A 17,059-nucleotide genomic window follows, 5' to 3' on the forward strand; every position below is an offset into this window, starting at 1 on the left:
GCTGTGGGAGAGGGTGGACGCAGGTAGCTGTGCTGAGACGTTCAGTGAGCGTGCTGTGTTGCAAGAAGGAGATGCAGAGAGACCTGCGAGGGTTCAGGAAAGGGGGAGGATCTGTAAGGAAGCAAGGGCTTCAGGCAGGAGCTGGCGTGTGCAGCCCAGGAAGAGTTTCAAAGCCAAGGCCTTCTAGGCTACGGAAGGAGGGTGAACAAAAATGGTAACCGTACTTCTTTTCTTAAAAATTGTTTATTTGAGAGGTGGAGAGACGGAGAGAGCTCCCATCCAGTGGTTAATTCCCAGATGCCCAAGATGACTAGGGCTGAGCTGAGTGGAAGCCGGGAGCTAGGATCTCAATCTGGTCTCCCACATGAGTGACAGGGACCCAAGTACCTGAGCCATCACCTGCTTCCTTCCAGGGTGTGCATTAGCAGGAAGCTGGAATTGGATCTAAAGCTAGAGGTAGAACCCGGGCACTCCAGTATAGGACCTGGGCATCTTACCCAGCATTTTTAAAAAACACTTATTTTATTTATTTGAAAGGCAGAGTCAGAGAGAGAGAGAGAGAGAAAGAGAGAGAGATCTTCTATCTGCTGGTTCACTCCCCAAATGGCCACAATGGCCAGGGCTGGGCCAGACTGAAGCTAAGAGCCAGGAAGCTTCATCTTGGTCTCCCACATGGGTACAGGGGCCCAGGGACTTGGGCCATGCTCTGCTCTTTTCCCAGGTGCATTAGCAGGGAGCTGGATCAGAAGTGGAGCAGCTGGGACTCGACTGTCATCAGGCAGCAGCCTTACTCTCTAAGCCACAATAGTAGTCCCTCTTCCCAGCATCTTAACCACTCAGGCAGATGTCCAACCCAAGGTCATACATTTTGGCAATGGGTGGGGAAACAGAGAAGGCAGAGGCTCATAGGGGAGTTGCACATACAGTGGGGCTAATGATACAGGGGCTTAGCCCTGTCTGCTGGTCTAAGGAATTTGAACTTTATTCTGCAGGCACCTGGGAGCCCCTGCAGGAGTGGCAGGATCAGAATTGCCCACCAGAAATCCACCCCCCTTGTGGGCTATGGATAGAGTTGACTGGAGGTGGGAGGCTTTGGAGGCGGGAGTCTGCTTAGGAGACCACCACGGAAGTTCAGGCCAGGGATGCTCCAGGGCCATAGGCAGGATAGTGGTGAAAAAGCACTGGGGAAGCAAACATTAATTTTTAAAAGAGAAAAAAAATCAATGAATTTGCAGCTGTGGAAGTTTTATGCTTGTGGGGAGCAACTGGGAGCAACTCGGACTAGACTAAGTTACTGGAATTAAGACTTATTCTATGCATCTGCTCTCCCACAATATGACGCTGGGAGAAGAGAAAACAGCTTCTACGCAGCTGCCTCTTGCCAACTTGAGTGATGACCTCCAGGAGCTGATCCTGCTCCTGATTGGAGGAGAGCAGCGTACTCGGCGTGTGGGCAGCCGAGTTGGGATTGGCGGAAGAGGACTATAAAGGAGGAGAGAGACGGCATGCACCAGGAACATCTAAAGGGAACATCTATCTGAAGGAACACCTGTGCAGCCCCCGAGAGAGCCGGCCGGCGGTGTGCTGCTCCCCTACGGAAGTGGGGAAAGTGGCTAGGGGGAACCGCCCTTCCACGGAGGTGGAAGGGTCGGTAGCAAACCCGGTAAGGGCCGAGCAGACAAAAGAACAGCGCAGGGTCCTGTGTCGTTCCTCCGCGAAGAGGGGGAGCGACATAATGGTGCCGTGACTCGGATATGAAGCCTAGGCAGGGTTTAGTGTCGTTCCTCCACGAAGAGGGGGAGCGACAATGCTCACTGTGTTCTTGTGGATATCGGATTTGTTTTTACAGACTCGGGCCACACAGGAGAGGCATGTCTATGGTTCAGGGTCCTAGCAGAGGCAGAATCGAAGCTGATTCAAGTGACTCCAGTGAAGTCACCACTCCCCGGGGTGTTGCACCCAGGGAGGAACAAGAGTAGGAAGGTGTGAATACCCCTAAGAGGCAGAGGGAGGAAATAGCAATACCAGTGGTTCCCCCTCCCAACAGCGGGAGTTGTGGGGGAGGGGCCAGCCAGCAGGTGCTGTGGCCTAGGAAGGACCAATAGGGGGCAGGAAAGAACCACCCCTCCTCTCCTTCCTGTCATTGGTCAAACTCACCTGACAAGGGGACTGGGTGATGCAGTATAGGGGTGAGCCTTTCAGGGCAGAGCAGGAGAAAAACCAGGCAGAAATATCAACGGAGGAGAGACGACTGGGGGGCACATGGAAGATTATCAACGTGGAACACTTCATTTTGTCATATTTTAGGGATATTTAATGTCTCAGGGCTCCCTAAATCCTAGGGATTTCACACAGAGGGGTTTCCCTTTGAAACCTGATTTTGTTAGTTACATGCACTTTTTAAAAACTATTTATTCATTTTATTTGAAAGGCAGAGATATAGAGAAAGATCTTTCCTGGTCTAGGAGCCAGGAACTCCATCCTGGTCTCCCACGTAGGAGGCAGGGATCCAAGCACTTGAGCCATCATCTGCCCCCGCTCCCCTACACATTAGCAGGAAGCTGGATTGGAAGCGGAGCAGGCACTCAAACCCTGGCACCACAGTGTGGGGTGCAGGTGTCCAGGCAGCTTCTCAACCACTGCGCTTAGTTCCCTCCCCTCACTAGCGCCTTTGACCAAGTGCGACCCAGGCCTGAACGTGGGATTCCTTATCTGAATTTACTAGTTTCCTTTAACAGCTTCAGACAGCTGCACACACTGACTCAGAGGAGGCAGCAGTTGGAAAGATGAAAAGCTCTTCAACGCTGTTTGAAATCTCTAAATCCCATGCGTGGAAAGACTCGGCCCTGGTACTGTAATTGCTTTTCTTAGCCCGCTTCTCAAGGGCAGGCTCCACGTGAGCTCTCGGGCTGGTTCCGTCTCCAATACTGGTGACTTTGCTTTAGAATTCAGACCCCTGACGATGGGAAGCTAGTTGAGCGAAATGCAGGCGGCTCCCTGCTGCCAACTCGGCTGAGGGCAGCCCTGCCTGGCTTGCTTCAGCAAGCCGAGGGAGACCCCTGGCCTCTTAGCAATGCTCCCCATGTGCTGGTCCCAGCCCTGGGCATGAATAAAAGCAGCCGACCCAGGGCCTCTCCCTCCTGACTCCTGGACAGTTTCTAAATGCTTAGCGGAGCAGCTGGCCATGAACCTGGCTCAGGGCTCAGCTGATATAATTGCATGAAATAGCTTCCAGGGCGGAAGCACTCGGAGAACATGCGTAAGGAGGGGAAGAAGCTGCAGGTGCAGAGCATGGAGAAGCGAGGCGTGCGTGTGTGCGTGTGTGTGACTTTCACCCTGCAAGGGGGTGGATATCTTCCTGTAGCCACAGCTTTGCTGCTCTGTGCTCAGTGTCCCTCCCCACTGGGTGGGCTGCGGGAGCAGTGCCACTCAAAATGCTGTCAGCACATCGGTAGCAGCCACATCACGTGGATGCTTGTTAAAAATACAAGTTACAAGGGCGGGCTTTTGGCACAGTGATTAAATCCCTGATTGGGCTGCCGCCACTCCCCCCATGTCAGAGTGCCAGACTCAGGTCCAGCTCCCCTGCTTCTGACCCGGATTCCTGCTAGTGTGGACCCTGGGAGGCAGTGGTGATATCTGGATGGAGTTTTGGGCTCTTTGCTATGGTCTGGCCCAACCCTGGCTACTGTAGGCCTCTGGGGGAGTGAACCAGCATATGGAAGATTTGTCTCTGCTTTTCAAATTAAATGAAAATAAATGCATTTTTTAAAAATGCAAATTATGGGCCTCAGCTCATACCTGCTGAATCAGAATCTTTGCGGGCTGGGGCCCTGAGGTCTGTGTGGTTCGAGTGCAGTCACTGCTTGCAGGTGACTGTAAAGTGTGTCTTCTTATCCTTTCATGTAACTTCACACAGTTGGGCCTTTGTAGTCACTGCCAGTTCCTCCAACTTCCAGGTCACCTTTGCGAACGCGAGTCTTCTGCCTTTCCCCGGCGCTCTCCCTCTCCCCTCCCGCGGGCCCATGGAAGCAGCCCTTTCCTTCTCCCTGCCTTCCGGCCTCCAGGTTGCAGGAGTTCCCTCCTTTATCTCCACTCTGACCCCATGGCCTCTAAATGCCTTTGCTTCCAGTTCCTTGTTGCTTTTTTCGGCCTTTACCTCCTTCAGTCTCTGAAACACAGCTCTTCTGATAGTGTCTAGCGAAAGGGTCCCCTCCTTTCCTCTCTAGTGATTGCTGGGTTTTCATTTTAAACAACTCCATTTTATCTCATCACACCTTCCCCTAAAGTGGGCTACTCTGGGGGCCAGCGCTGTGGCTCAGTGAGTTAAGTCTCTGCCTGCCATGCAGGCATCCCAAATGGGAGTGCAGGTTCAAGTCCCAGCTGCTTTGCTTTCAATCCAGCTCGCTGCTAACACACGTGGGAAGCAGCAGATGCTGGCTTAAATACTTGAGTTCCTGACACCTGTGAGGGAGACCAGGCTGTAGTTCCTGGCTCCTGGCTTCTGCCTGGCCCAGCACTGGTTATTGCAGCCACTGGGGGAGTGAGCCAGCAGAGAAAGTTTGTGTTTCCCTCTCTTTGTCACTCTTTCAAAGAATAATTTAAAAAATGAAATAAAAATAAAGTGAGTTACTCCCAAGCTTAGTTTGGGGTCACTGGGATTATGAAATTCTGTGATAAAGTTGCCAGTTTTGGTGGGGAACACACGAGCCTCTTCTGGCTACCAAGTGATAGGAGTGGGAGGTCCGTTAGAGTTATCTGTGGGTCTAACCAGGCCTACACTAGCTCAATTCAGCAGACACTGGCAACTACTCCCATACCAGGAATCGGATGTGGCGGAGGTGCTATGGATTAACTCCATGACCTACCATGACACAGATAAAAGAGAATAAGGCTCAGACATGGAGGAAAACCCCACACTGGCAGGTCCTTGTTACTCATGAGGCATGCTCTTTTTGTACATGGGAGACACTCAAGACGAATCTGTGTTAAATGAGATAAGCAGTTTTCAGACTTGCAAGGCTTTGTGTACGTGTGGCTGCTCCCCTAACCGCTGGGGCTTGGATTTCCGCAGGAAGCTCTTCATGGTGCTCTCTGTTGCAGGGCTGTGCGCACCAAAGCCTCCACCCCAGGTTGTGTCCTCTCTGCTTCTGTGATAATGGATGGAGTTTTACCGGAAAATGAGGAGGACACACTTGGACTCAGGACAAAAGAGAACTTGTAAACATATTATTTGTCTTTGGGGAAATCTTAGTGCAAATTGCTCCGAAGAATGGAGACTCAGAAAAAGGACAGAGAAAAAGAGAAGGGGAGAGACAATCAAGTTTAGCAGCAAACAAATAATAGCCTAGATTGGATGGGTTTGTTTCCTTAATAAGCCAAATGATTCAAGGAGTCTCATTTGATTATTCGCAACCATATGGAAAATTAAATATAAAAAAATTTGTGGGTAGAATGTGCCTACCAGATCCTTGTCACTTGTCTCTGGGCTGGCGACTAATGGAGCTTCCTGAAGGGAGGCCACTCCCATAGCGTGACGAGAAGGGACTTTGGCCCAGGCCCGGCTTTGCCCGAATCTCTGTGTGTGATCTTCAGCAAGCCCCTACTCTTCTTGGGGCTACAGTTTCTTTGTCATAAAATGAATGGCTTAGATCAGGTCAGTGGCTTTAAATGCATGGTCCTAAAACCAGCAACACCAGCTCCATCTAGGAACTAGTTAGTGTGGGGAGCAACTCGGACTAGCCTGTTACTGGAATTAAGACTTATTCTATGCATCTGCTCTCCCACAATATGGCGCTGGGAGAGGAGTAAACAACTTCTACACAGCTGCCTCTCGCCAGTTTGACTGATGAGCTGCAGGAGCTGATACTGCTCCTGATTGGAGGAGAGCAGCATGCTCGGCGTGTGGGTAGCAGAGTTGGGATTGGTGGAAGAGGACTATAAAGGAGGAGAGAGACAACATGCACCAGGAACATCCAGATAACATCTGAGCAGCCCCAGAGAGAGCCAGCCGGCTGGCCGGCAGTGTGCCACTCCCCCACGGAAGTGGGGAAAGTGGCAGGGGGAGCCACCCCTCCACGGAGGTGGAGGGGTCGGCAGCCAACCCGGGAAGGACCAGCAGCAAACCCGGGAAGGGCAGAGCAGACAAAAGAACAGCGCAGGGTCTAGTGTCGTTCCTCCGCGAATGGGGGAGCGACAGTTAGGAATGTAAGTTCTGCTACATCAGAAACTCTGGGCTGAGACCTAGAACCTGTGTTTTAGTAAGACCTCCGGATAATTCTGACGGCACCCACTGGACTAGTCATTATACATTTTTTAAAAAAAGTATTTATTTATAAAGCAGAGTTACAAAGAGAAGGGGAGACAGAGGGAGAAAGATCTTCCATCCACTGGTTTATCCCCTAAATGGCTGCATCAGCCAGGGCTGGGCCAGGCCAAAGCCAGGGGCCAGGAGCTTCTTCTGGGTCTGCCACATGGGTACAGGAGCCCAAAGACTTGGGTCATCCTCTGTTGCTTTCCCAGGTGCATTAGCAAGGAGTTAAGTGGGAAGTGGAGCAGCCAGGACTTGAACTGGCACCCATATGGGTTGCTGGTGCTGCAGGCCAGGGCTTAACGTGCTGGGACATAGCGCTGGCCCCTATTATACATTTCTACAATGAAGTATTTGAAGCACAGATAAGGCAGATATGGACAATGGAAGCAGATGTTGGCACTCTAGGCTACTAGAATGGGGGCTGTTCCATATGCAACAGATTGAGTCAGGCCCTCAATTCCAGTTGGTGTGCACACTACATGCACACCAGGGCACCAGCATTGCAAGGTCCCCCACTGCCAAAACATTTGATAGCTGATGCATTCCAAAGGCCATTCAGGTAATCCCCACATGGAAAAGTAGAACGTTGTTGGGCCTCTTTATATTTAGTTTATGATTTAGTGCTTTAAAAAACATGGTAAAATCTTCAGGGCAGGGATGGGGACAGGGTGGATGCTACACAGTTTTTCAGAGTTCAGGGTATTTACTGTCTTGCCTTGCTTTCTCCTCTGCCTCTGTTTGCATGCAGTGAGTAAATGACTGCCCTGGTCTGCTTGGGCTGCTGCAGCATACCATCTACACGTGTGTATATTTTACCATCTACACGTGTGTATATTTTACCACCTACACATGTGTATATTTACTGTCTACACACATATATATTTAATCATCTACACGTGTGTATATTTTACCACCTACATGTATGTATATTTTACCGTCTACACATATGTATTTGTCTACACGTATGTATATTTGACCACCTACACATATGTATACTTTACCACCTACACATATGTATACTTCTGTATGTAGAGCAGGTACCACAGTCCGTGTGGCTTTTAAATGATAGAAATGGATTCCCCAGAGACCAGGGTGCCTGCATGGTTGGGTTCTGGGGAGAGCCCTCTTCTGCTCTGTGGGCTGCTGGTATGCTGCCGTGTCCTCCCGTGGCAGGAGAGGCCTCTGCTCGCTTCAGTCTCTGGTAAGGGCAGTAAGCCGACTCGTGAGGGCACCACGCTTGTGACCTAAGCCCAGCCGAAACCTCTCCCTCCCATCCTAGTAACATCATGCCGGGGGCTAGGTTTCAACATACGGATTTTGGGAGGGCACAGCCATTCAGACCACAGCACTCAACATGCTTCATTGATTCTAACAAGTACTTTTTTTTTTAACCTGAGATTGGGATGTATCTTTTAAAAAAATTATTAGTATAAAGAGAACATATTTCATAGGTATGGTTCTAAGATGATAAGCATACTTTCCTTCCTCTCTCTCTTCCTCCCTCAATCCCCCTCTTTCCTTCATTTTTTCTATAATTTTTGCAGATATAATTTCAATATTTAATCATTATTAAATTATTATTAAATTCTGTAATCATTAAATTTTTTAATTTTTGCAGATATAATCCCAATATTTAATCAAATCAATTATTTAAGTTTAAATAATTGAATTAATTTTCAATAATTAATCACAGGCTTAATGTACCACCAACGTCAAGGTTCAACAAGTAAAAAATAGGAAGACCACAGTTCCACAGGAGTATAAACAAGGGCTGTCTTAACAACTGATAGTACCTTAGACCCAATGAGCTATGGTATATTCTTGGTGCTGTTGTGGTTCCTCAGAAGCTATTCTATGTCAGGTTTTCACTCAGACCCCTTTCTGAAGCCTAAAACCCTCTCAGAACCCCTGTGTGCGGGATTAAAGTGATGAGCCGTGCACACTGTCGCTCCGGCACTCTGACAAACCCAGGCAGGTGTCCAGTTGGCTCCTTGTGTAGCTCACATGCTTCTAGTAACCCCTGCGCTGTTCAGTGCTGGGGACGAGCAGCTTGGCCATTTCTGAGCAATGATTAATGTTCTGGAAGATGATGTAGCAGGTGCCAGGCCTCACAACATACACCCTGACCTCAAGGAGCTCCTACTTAAGTGTACGTGACCCAAATGTCCGCGGTTACCAGGCTATAATTACAGTGCTAAGTGCCATCATAGAGGCAACTGGCAACTCCAAAGGAAGGGAGGGGCTCAACCTGTCTGGGTTTGCTGGGTGCGACGGCAGAGGAGGTGACGTTGCCCGGGCATTGGAGAAGAGCAGATGGCTGAGTGGAAAGGATAGCATGTTCCAAAGTGCTTAGGGCATGCTCATCACGTGTGTATCCCACACCTTAACAAACTGGCCTACAAAGTTGACAAAGGAAGATGCCTACAGCTCAGAGGGCCTGCTGCATTTGGGAAATGACCCACAGATCTCCGTGGCCTGCAAAGAGGGTGCATGTGTGAGTGATGAGAGATGAGGCAACAGGGCTGGGTTGTGGTCAGGTGGTGCAGTTTGGCATCTCAAATTATGTGTAAGAGACCAGGAATTTAGGGGAGAGAGTTCACTGGGAAACAGAGATTTGGAAGTGGGCAGGATATACAGGGGAGCTGCAGGATTTGTTGTTATCACCCAGAAACAATTAGGGCCTTTTAGCACTCAAGGTAACTAATTTCCTTGGCAACCAGGGCCAAAAGAAATGGGTGATGAGTTAGCTCTGATTAACTGATAAAGGGAAGCATGTCCTTTTTGTCAAAAGAGACAGTTATTTTCTTAGCACTAAACTCTAAGGATTTTCTAATGTGCATCTTGATATCTGGGCTACCAAACGACACAGATTAATAATTTCACAACTGACATTTCTTTATACAAAGTCTTGAGTAAAAATTAGGATCACAATATTAATAATTTTTTTCTGCCAGTGAAAGCAATATGTGTTCATTACAATATAGAGGCTGGTCATAAGAAAACAAAGTTGCTCAGCGTTCCAGTATCCAGTGTTTTGTATACAGGGATCGGCTATACAGCAGGAACAATAATGGGATTGTTTCATGTATGTATTTGATCATGCTTTTTTAATATAAACTGTTAGGAACATTTTCCCAGGTCATTAATTATTCTTCTAAAATACAGATTTGATTGTACCATTTAATGGATATACCGTAATTTAACAGAATCCTAGTGTTGAGCCTGTATTCACTTTTCTAATGTTCTGTTCAGAACATTGATGAACTTCCTTGTAAACAAATCACTGGGTCTATTCATGGTGTTTTCTGTGTGATTTAGAGCTCTTTGGGCTGTTCATGTCAAATAAAATCAAATTATTTTCAACAAAAAAAGGAATTTATTGTTGCACTGACTGCAGTACCCCGGAATACACTGGCAGCAGGCACGGCTGCATTCAAGAGCTCCAGCGATGTCGTCAAGTGCCATGCTTTTCTTCTTCTTCGTCTCCGCTCCACTCTTCTGTGAAGGCTTCCTTCTCCGGCAGGCTCTCCTCTGCAGAGCAGGGAAGATGGCTACTGGCAGCTGCAAGCAGTTCCAAGGAAAAAGACAGCTTTTTTCCTGACAGCTCCAGCGAAAGTCTCAGGGAAACCCTGCTGGGCCCAGCCTGGGTCACCTGCTCTTCTCGGACTCCATCCTTAGGAGTGGGGTAGTTAGCTACGCCCATGACATCTGCCCACCTGGCAGGTGGTGTTGTGGCAAGGGGCCTTCCCAAAACAGGAAAGACAGACCTATCCAGGGAAAGGAGTGTGGCAGTATCAACCTCCCTGCTACACTATTAGCCTGTGTTAGCCGGTCAAGGTAGAGTTCACTACCTATGGGGGGAAAAGTACTAGACCTGTAAAGGGAAACTAGTTAACATTATCTGTAACTGTACGCATGCGTGACCTGAGCACTCTCTGTAGTCCCTGTAGTGCATTGTAGCATTAGAACATCCACTGGGGGCCGGCGCCGCGGCTCAATAGGCTAATCCTCCGCCTAGCGGCGCCGGCACACCGGGTTCTAGTCCCGGTCGGGGCGCCGGATTCTGTCCCGGTTGCCCCTCTTCCAGGCCAGCTCTCTGCTGTGGCCCAGGAGTGCAGTGGAGGATGGCCCAAGTGCTTGGGAGACCAGGAGAAGCACCTGGCTCCTGGCTTCAGATCAGCGCGGTGCGCGGGCCGCAGCGCGCCGGCCGCGGCGGCCATTGGAGGGTGAACCAACGGCAAAAGGAAGACCTTTCTCTCTGCCTCTCACTGTCCACTCTGCCTGTCAAAAAAAAAAAAAAAAAAGGAACATCCAATCGGAATGCGCGCAGCCATAGAAGGGAGACAGAGGCTCTAAAAGGTGGAAAAGGAAATGCCCCTCTTTGTTCAGGGTTGGGCCAGGCTGAAGCCAGGAGCCAGGAGCTTCGTCTGGGTCTCCCATGTGGGTACCTGGACCATTTTCTGCTGGTTCCCAGGCCATCAGCAGGGAGCTGGATCGGAAGTGGAGCAGCCGGGTCTCCAGCACTGCAGGCAGCAGCTTTACTGCTCTGCCACAGAATGTTTTTTTACATTGTCTCCCTGCTTTTCACCTCCATCATTCCCCAGACTTCACTGCGGGGTTTTTTGTTCAGTTGGTAGCCAGTGTTTACACTGTAATGACAACGACAACTTCCTTCACTGCTGGCTAGATATCCCTCATTCCTCCCTCTTGTACAACACTTACCTTTTCTTGGGACTAGTTTCCTTCAATTGTTTTGTTCTATTTTCTCTGTATTTTTTGTTTCTCTAAATGTTGTAAAATGTCTGTCATGTACCTGTCACTATTTTATTTTATTTTTAAAAGATTTATTTATTTGAAAGAGTTACAGAGAGCGGTAGAGACACACAGAAAGAGGTCTTCCATCCACTGGTTCATTCCCCAAATGGCTGCAATGGCCAGAGCTGAGGCAATCTGAAGTCAGGAGCCAGGAGTCAGGAGCTTCTTCCAGGTCTCCCTAGCAGGTACAGGGGCCCCAAGACTTGGGCCATCTTCTATTGCTTTCCCGGGCCATAGTAGAGAGCTGGATTGGAAGCAGAGCAGCCGGGACTAGAACTGGAGCCCATATGGGAGGCCAACACTGCAGGCAGCGACTTTACCTGCTTTGCCACAGTGCCGGTCCCCACTATTTTATTTTTAGCATTCTTATTTATTTTTGTAAGTTGACACAGTAAATGTACATGTGTATGGACTAGGGACGTTTCAATACATCTATCCAATGTGTAACCATCAGATCCAGGTAATTGGATACCTGGATACCTATGACCTTAGCTATCTATCATTTCTTTGTGTTGGGAACATTTAAAATCCAAGAAGTTATTTTGAAATATTCAATTGATTGTTGTCAACCATAGTTATCCTAGAGTGTGTTGAACATTAGAAGTTACTCCTGTATCCTACTGCACCCCCTACTCATTAGCCATCCCCTTTGCGTCCCTCCCTCCCTCAGCCCTTCCTATAGCCACTAACACAGTCTCTACTCCTTGGAGATCAACTTTTCTGGATTCCACAGGTAAATGAGAACATGCAGGATTTGTTGTTCAAACAACAGAATTTCGCTTTTTGGGGGGCCCGAAAACATTCCATTGTGTACAAACACCACATTTTCTTGGTCCGTTCATCAAGCAATGGACATCTAGGCTGATTCCATATCTTGGCTCTTCTGATTAGTGTTGCAATCAACCTGTGACTGCTGATGTCTCTTTGACATATCGGTTTCAATTCCTTTGGATATATACCCAGTGGTGGGATTGCTGAATTGTGTGGTCGTTCTCTTTCTAGTTTTTTTAGGAAGCTGATACTGTTTTTTAGCTATCAAATTTTAGCTCAAGCAAACCGATTATCATTTTCTCCCATGCAAACTTCCTTCTCCTGGTCTTTGTTCTTCCTGTGCAAATCTGGACCGGCTGTTCTCTAACCTTGCTTCAAGGCTTTTGTCCTGGCTCTTTCTGCTTCCCACCAGCTCTGTTCTGTTTTGGCCCTTCTGTTTTCTGAAACTCAGCTCTCTTTCCTTTCTGATTAACTCTCAATATTTTTTTTTTTTTTTTTTTGAGAGGCTCTTCTGGTTGCTTCCTAAGACAGGATGCACAGAAGGTCAAATTTTGGAGATTTTTGAAGTATGAAAATATCTTTATTTTTGTCCTCCACTTGGCTAATCATTTGACTGACCAGGACATTTAAGTAGAAAATCCCATTAGAATTCTGCAAACATTGACCCTTTGTCTTTGGACTCATTCTCGTTCTTTAACTGTTAAAATTTACAGTGTGATAGTGGAGAAATTACAACTCACCTGATTGGTGTTTTTTAAATGAAAACATAATCTATTGGCTATTGCTTGTGGGCAGTCTTTGTTTTTAATTTGTATTAACCTTGAAGAAACGACCAGAATGTCTTTAGGAATCCTCTAAAGAGAAACCACTCTACAAACCATTTATGTCTCCAAGAGAGACAGGTGGAGGTTTATACTAGCTGGCAATTGGCCACTTCATTCTCCCACTTTTTGGAAGTGGTTGATTTTTTTTTTTTCATTTCACAATTAAGGTCAATTTGCCTACAGTAAACGTCACCCTTTTTTGTATACAATTCTGAGTTTTGATGAACATGCAGTTGCGTGACTGCCACCACCAGGATACAGAACAGCCCCTGCAGCCCCAAATTTCCTTCCTGCCCGGTTTCAATCATCCCCTCCCCTGTCCCCTACTGATCTGCTTTCTGTCCCTACTCCTTTGCTTTTGTAAGAATGTCAGAATGCATGGAGTCCTAGCGTGTGAAGCTTTTGAGCCTGCCTTCTTTCACTTGGCATAATGGTTTTGAAATTCATCAACACATTCGCATCTACCAGGAATTTCTTGCTTTCCATTGCTGAATTACATTCAATTATTTGGATGATTGTTTATCCATCCCCCAATTAGGGGACATTTGAGTTGCTTGTAGTTTTAGACAAATATGAATAAAGTCCTTCAAACATCTGTGAACAGATTCTTGTATGAATACAGATTTTCTTTGTTTAGTTTTTGTTGTTAACAACAATGGTACATTTTTATGGGCTACAGTACACCTGTATACATTGCATACTCATCAAAACAAGTAATTAACACTTCCCCTTCTTTGACATTACTTTGTGATTGAAGCCTTAGTGTTTCTTTCTTCTATGTTCATATAGATATAGATTAGGTTATTGTGAAGTATAGTCTCACTAATCCTCTGTAACACTAGGAACTTCTTTTGATCTAACTCTGATTTGATACCCATTATCCAAACTCCCTCCACTCCACCCCAGCCCCCTAGTCTCTAGTAATCACTACTCTGTGTCCATATTGAGCTGTACCCCAAACTTAAAAAATCTCCTACATGTGAGGGAGGATATGCGCTATTTGTCTTTCTGTATCTTGCTTATTTCACTTAAGATAATGTCTTCCAGGTCTATCTATTTTGCTGCAAATGACAGGATTTCGTTCTTTTTAATGGCTGAATAGTATTCTATTGGATATGTACCACATTGTCTTTATCCATTCATCTGAGAATAGACACCTTGGTTGATTCCATATCTGCCTTGGCTCTTGTGAACAGTACTGCAATAAACATGGTGGAGCACCCATCTTTTCAACACAATGACTTCATGTCTTATGCATATAAATCCACTAGTGAGACTTCTGGATCATAAAGCAGTTCTATTTATGGTCTTCAAAGAAATCCCCATCTTATTTTCCACAGCGGCTGCACTCATTTACATTCCCACCAACAGTGTGTGAGAGTTCCCTTTCCATCACATCCTGCGTTTGTTTGAATGTGGGTTATGTGTGGAATCGCTGGGTGGCATGATAAGTATATTTTCAACTTTATTTATCTGAGAGACAGAGAGCTTCCATCTCCTCTCTGGTTCACTCCCCAAATGCCTGCAACATCTGAAGCTGGGCCAGGGCTGAAGTCTTGCACTAGGAACACAATCCACATCTCATACATGGATGGCAGGGATTCAACTACTGGAGCCATAACTTGCTGCCTCCCAGGGTGCACATCAACACGAAGGTGGAATCAGGGGCAAAGGAATTGATCCCAGGTTCTTTGACACTGGATGTAGGCATCCCAACTGGTTTCTTAACCACCATGCCAAGCATCCAGCCCTATTTTCAACTTTTAAAGAAACTTTCAAACTGTTTCCTAAAATGAATGTACCATTTTGCATTCCCACCAGCAATGAGAGTAAGAGTTCCAGTTACTCTGTATTTTCACCAGCATGTGATTTGTCAATACTTATTCCTTTTTTTTAAAGATTTATTTATTTATTTGAAAGTCAGAGTTACACAGAGAGAGAAGGAGAGGCACAGAGAGAGAGAGAGAGAGGCAGAGAGAGAGAGGTCTTCTATCCGATGGTTCACTCCTCAATTGGCCACAACAGTCGGAGCTATGCAGATCCGAAGCCAGGAGCCAGGAACTTCCTCTGGGTCTCCCACGTGGGCAGGGGCCCAAGGACTTGGGCCATCTTCTGCTGCCTTCCCAGGCCACAGCAGAGAGCTGGATCTGAAGTGGAGCAGCCAGGACTTGAACTGGTGCCTATATGGGATGCCGGCACTGCAGGCAGTGGCTTTACTGGCTACACCACAACACCAACCCCAGTACTTACACTTTTGTAAAAAGGGTTAAACACAGAGAGGAAGAGAGGCAGTGAGAGGGATTGAAAGAGAGGTCTTCCATCTGCTGGTTTACTCCTCAGTTGGCTGCAATGGGCGGAGTTGCGCCGATCCAAAGCCAGGACCCAGGAGCCTCCTCTGGGTCTTCAATGCAGGTGCAGGGGCCCAAGGACTTGGGCCATCTTCTATTGCTTTCCCAGGCCATAGCAGAGAGCTGGATGGGAAGTGGAGCAGCCGGAACTTGAACTGGTGCCCATATGGGATGCCAGCACTGCAGGCAGTGGCCTTACCCGCTATGCCACAGCGCCGGCCCCCCAGTACTTATTCTTTTTTTTAAAAAAACTTAGTTATTCTAATAGATATGTTGTGATACCTCCCAATGGCTTAAAATTCTAGTTCTCTTACAGCTCATGGTTTGAGCCTCTTTTCATGTGCTTATTCACTTCCCATATATCTTCTCTGATGAGGTTCAAATCACTTGGCCATATTAAAAAATGGGTTGATTTCTTATTTATTGAGTTTGAAGGGATCTCTGTGTATTTTGGATGTAAGTCCTTTATTAGATTTGTAATTTGCAAATATTTTCCCTCAGTCATGTGTGTGTTTTTATTCTCTTAGCAGTGTCTTTCAAAGACCAGATGCTCTTAATTTTAATGTAGTCCAATGATCAAGTTTTCTTTTGTGGATTATGCTTTCAGCGCTATGTCTAAAAACTCTTTGCCTAACCTAAGTTTGCAAGGTCCTCTCTGTTTTCTTTTACAGTTTTATAGTCAAGTTTTATATTTAGAACTATGCTGTACTTTTAATTAATTTTGTGCTTGTATATGGTACAAGGTATGGACTAAGGTTTTTTTTTTTTGGGCAATGGCTTTTTTTTTTTTGCAATTGTTCTAGTACCATTTGATGGAAAGAACTTTTTTTCTCCATTGAATCGCCTTTGCATGTTTGTGGAAAGTCAACTGGCTGTGTGTGTGTGTGTGTGTGTGTGTGTGTGACTCTATTCTGTTCCATTAATCTAAGTACCTGATCTTTCTCCAACACTATGCTTCTTGATTAATTCAATCTTACAAGAAGTCTGGAAAGCTGCTAGCATGAGTTCTCCAGCTTTTTTTCTTTTTTAAATTATTTTAATGGTCACATTCCTTTGCCTTTCTATGTACATTTTAGAATCAACTTGATTGGCATTGCATTGAGTCCATATATCTGGAGAGATTTGACATTTTAACAACATGGAATCTTCTAATCATGAACATGGTTAATTTTCCATTTATTTGAATCTCATTTCTTTTCTAAAAGATTTATCTATTTTATTTGAAAGGCAGAGTTGTAGAGAGGCGGGGCGGGGGGGCGGGGAGAGGTGTAGAGAGAGAGGTCTTCCATCGGCTGGTTCAATTCCCAAATAGCTGCTGCAACAGCTGGAGCTGAGCCAATCCAAAACCAGGAGCCAGGGGCTTCTTCAGGGTCTCCCTTGTGGGTGCAGGAGCCCAAAGACTTGGACTATCTCCATTGCTTTCCCAGGCCATAGCAGAGAGATAGATCAGAAGAGGAGTAGCTGGGGCTCGAACTAGCACCTATATGGGATGCCAGCACTGCAGATGGCGGCTTTACCCACTACACCACAGTGCTGGCCCCAAGTCTCCATTTCTTTCATCAGTGTTTTATGGTTGTCAGCAATCAGAACTTGCCCATACTTTATAAGATTTAACCCTATGTATTATACTTTTGGCACCATTGTATTTATTTTTATTTGAATTTCCAGTTTTTTATGGCTTAATGTGTAGAAATAAGACTGATTTTATTAAAAGATTTATTATTTATTTATTTATTTTTTAATTTTTTGACAGGCAGAGTGGACAGTGAGAGAGAGAGACAAAGAGAAAGGTCTTCCTTTTGCCGTTGGTTCACCCTCCAATGGCCGCCGTGGCTGGCACGCTGCGGCAGCCGCACCGTGCTGATCCGATGGCAGGAGCCAGGTGCTTTTCCTGGTCTCCCATGGGGTGCAGGGCCCAAGCACTTGGGCCATCCTCCACTGCACTCCCTGGCCTCAGCAGAGAGCTGGCCTGGAAGAGGGGCAACCGG

General features: G+C 46.7%; 1 protein-coding gene across 5 annotated transcripts in view; it reads left to right on the top strand.

Moving 5' to 3' along the window:
• The window catches only part of FRMPD1 (FERM and PDZ domain containing 1), a 187,862-nt gene that overhangs the window by 28,720 nt on the left and 142,083 nt on the right, over positions 1-17,059 (top strand). The window lies entirely within an intron of this gene.

The sequence above is a fragment of the Oryctolagus cuniculus genome, chromosome 1, assembly GCF_964237555.1.
Source record: "Oryctolagus cuniculus chromosome 1, mOryCun1.1, whole genome shotgun sequence".
Lineage (NCBI taxonomy): Eukaryota > Metazoa > Chordata > Mammalia > Lagomorpha > Leporidae > Oryctolagus > Oryctolagus cuniculus.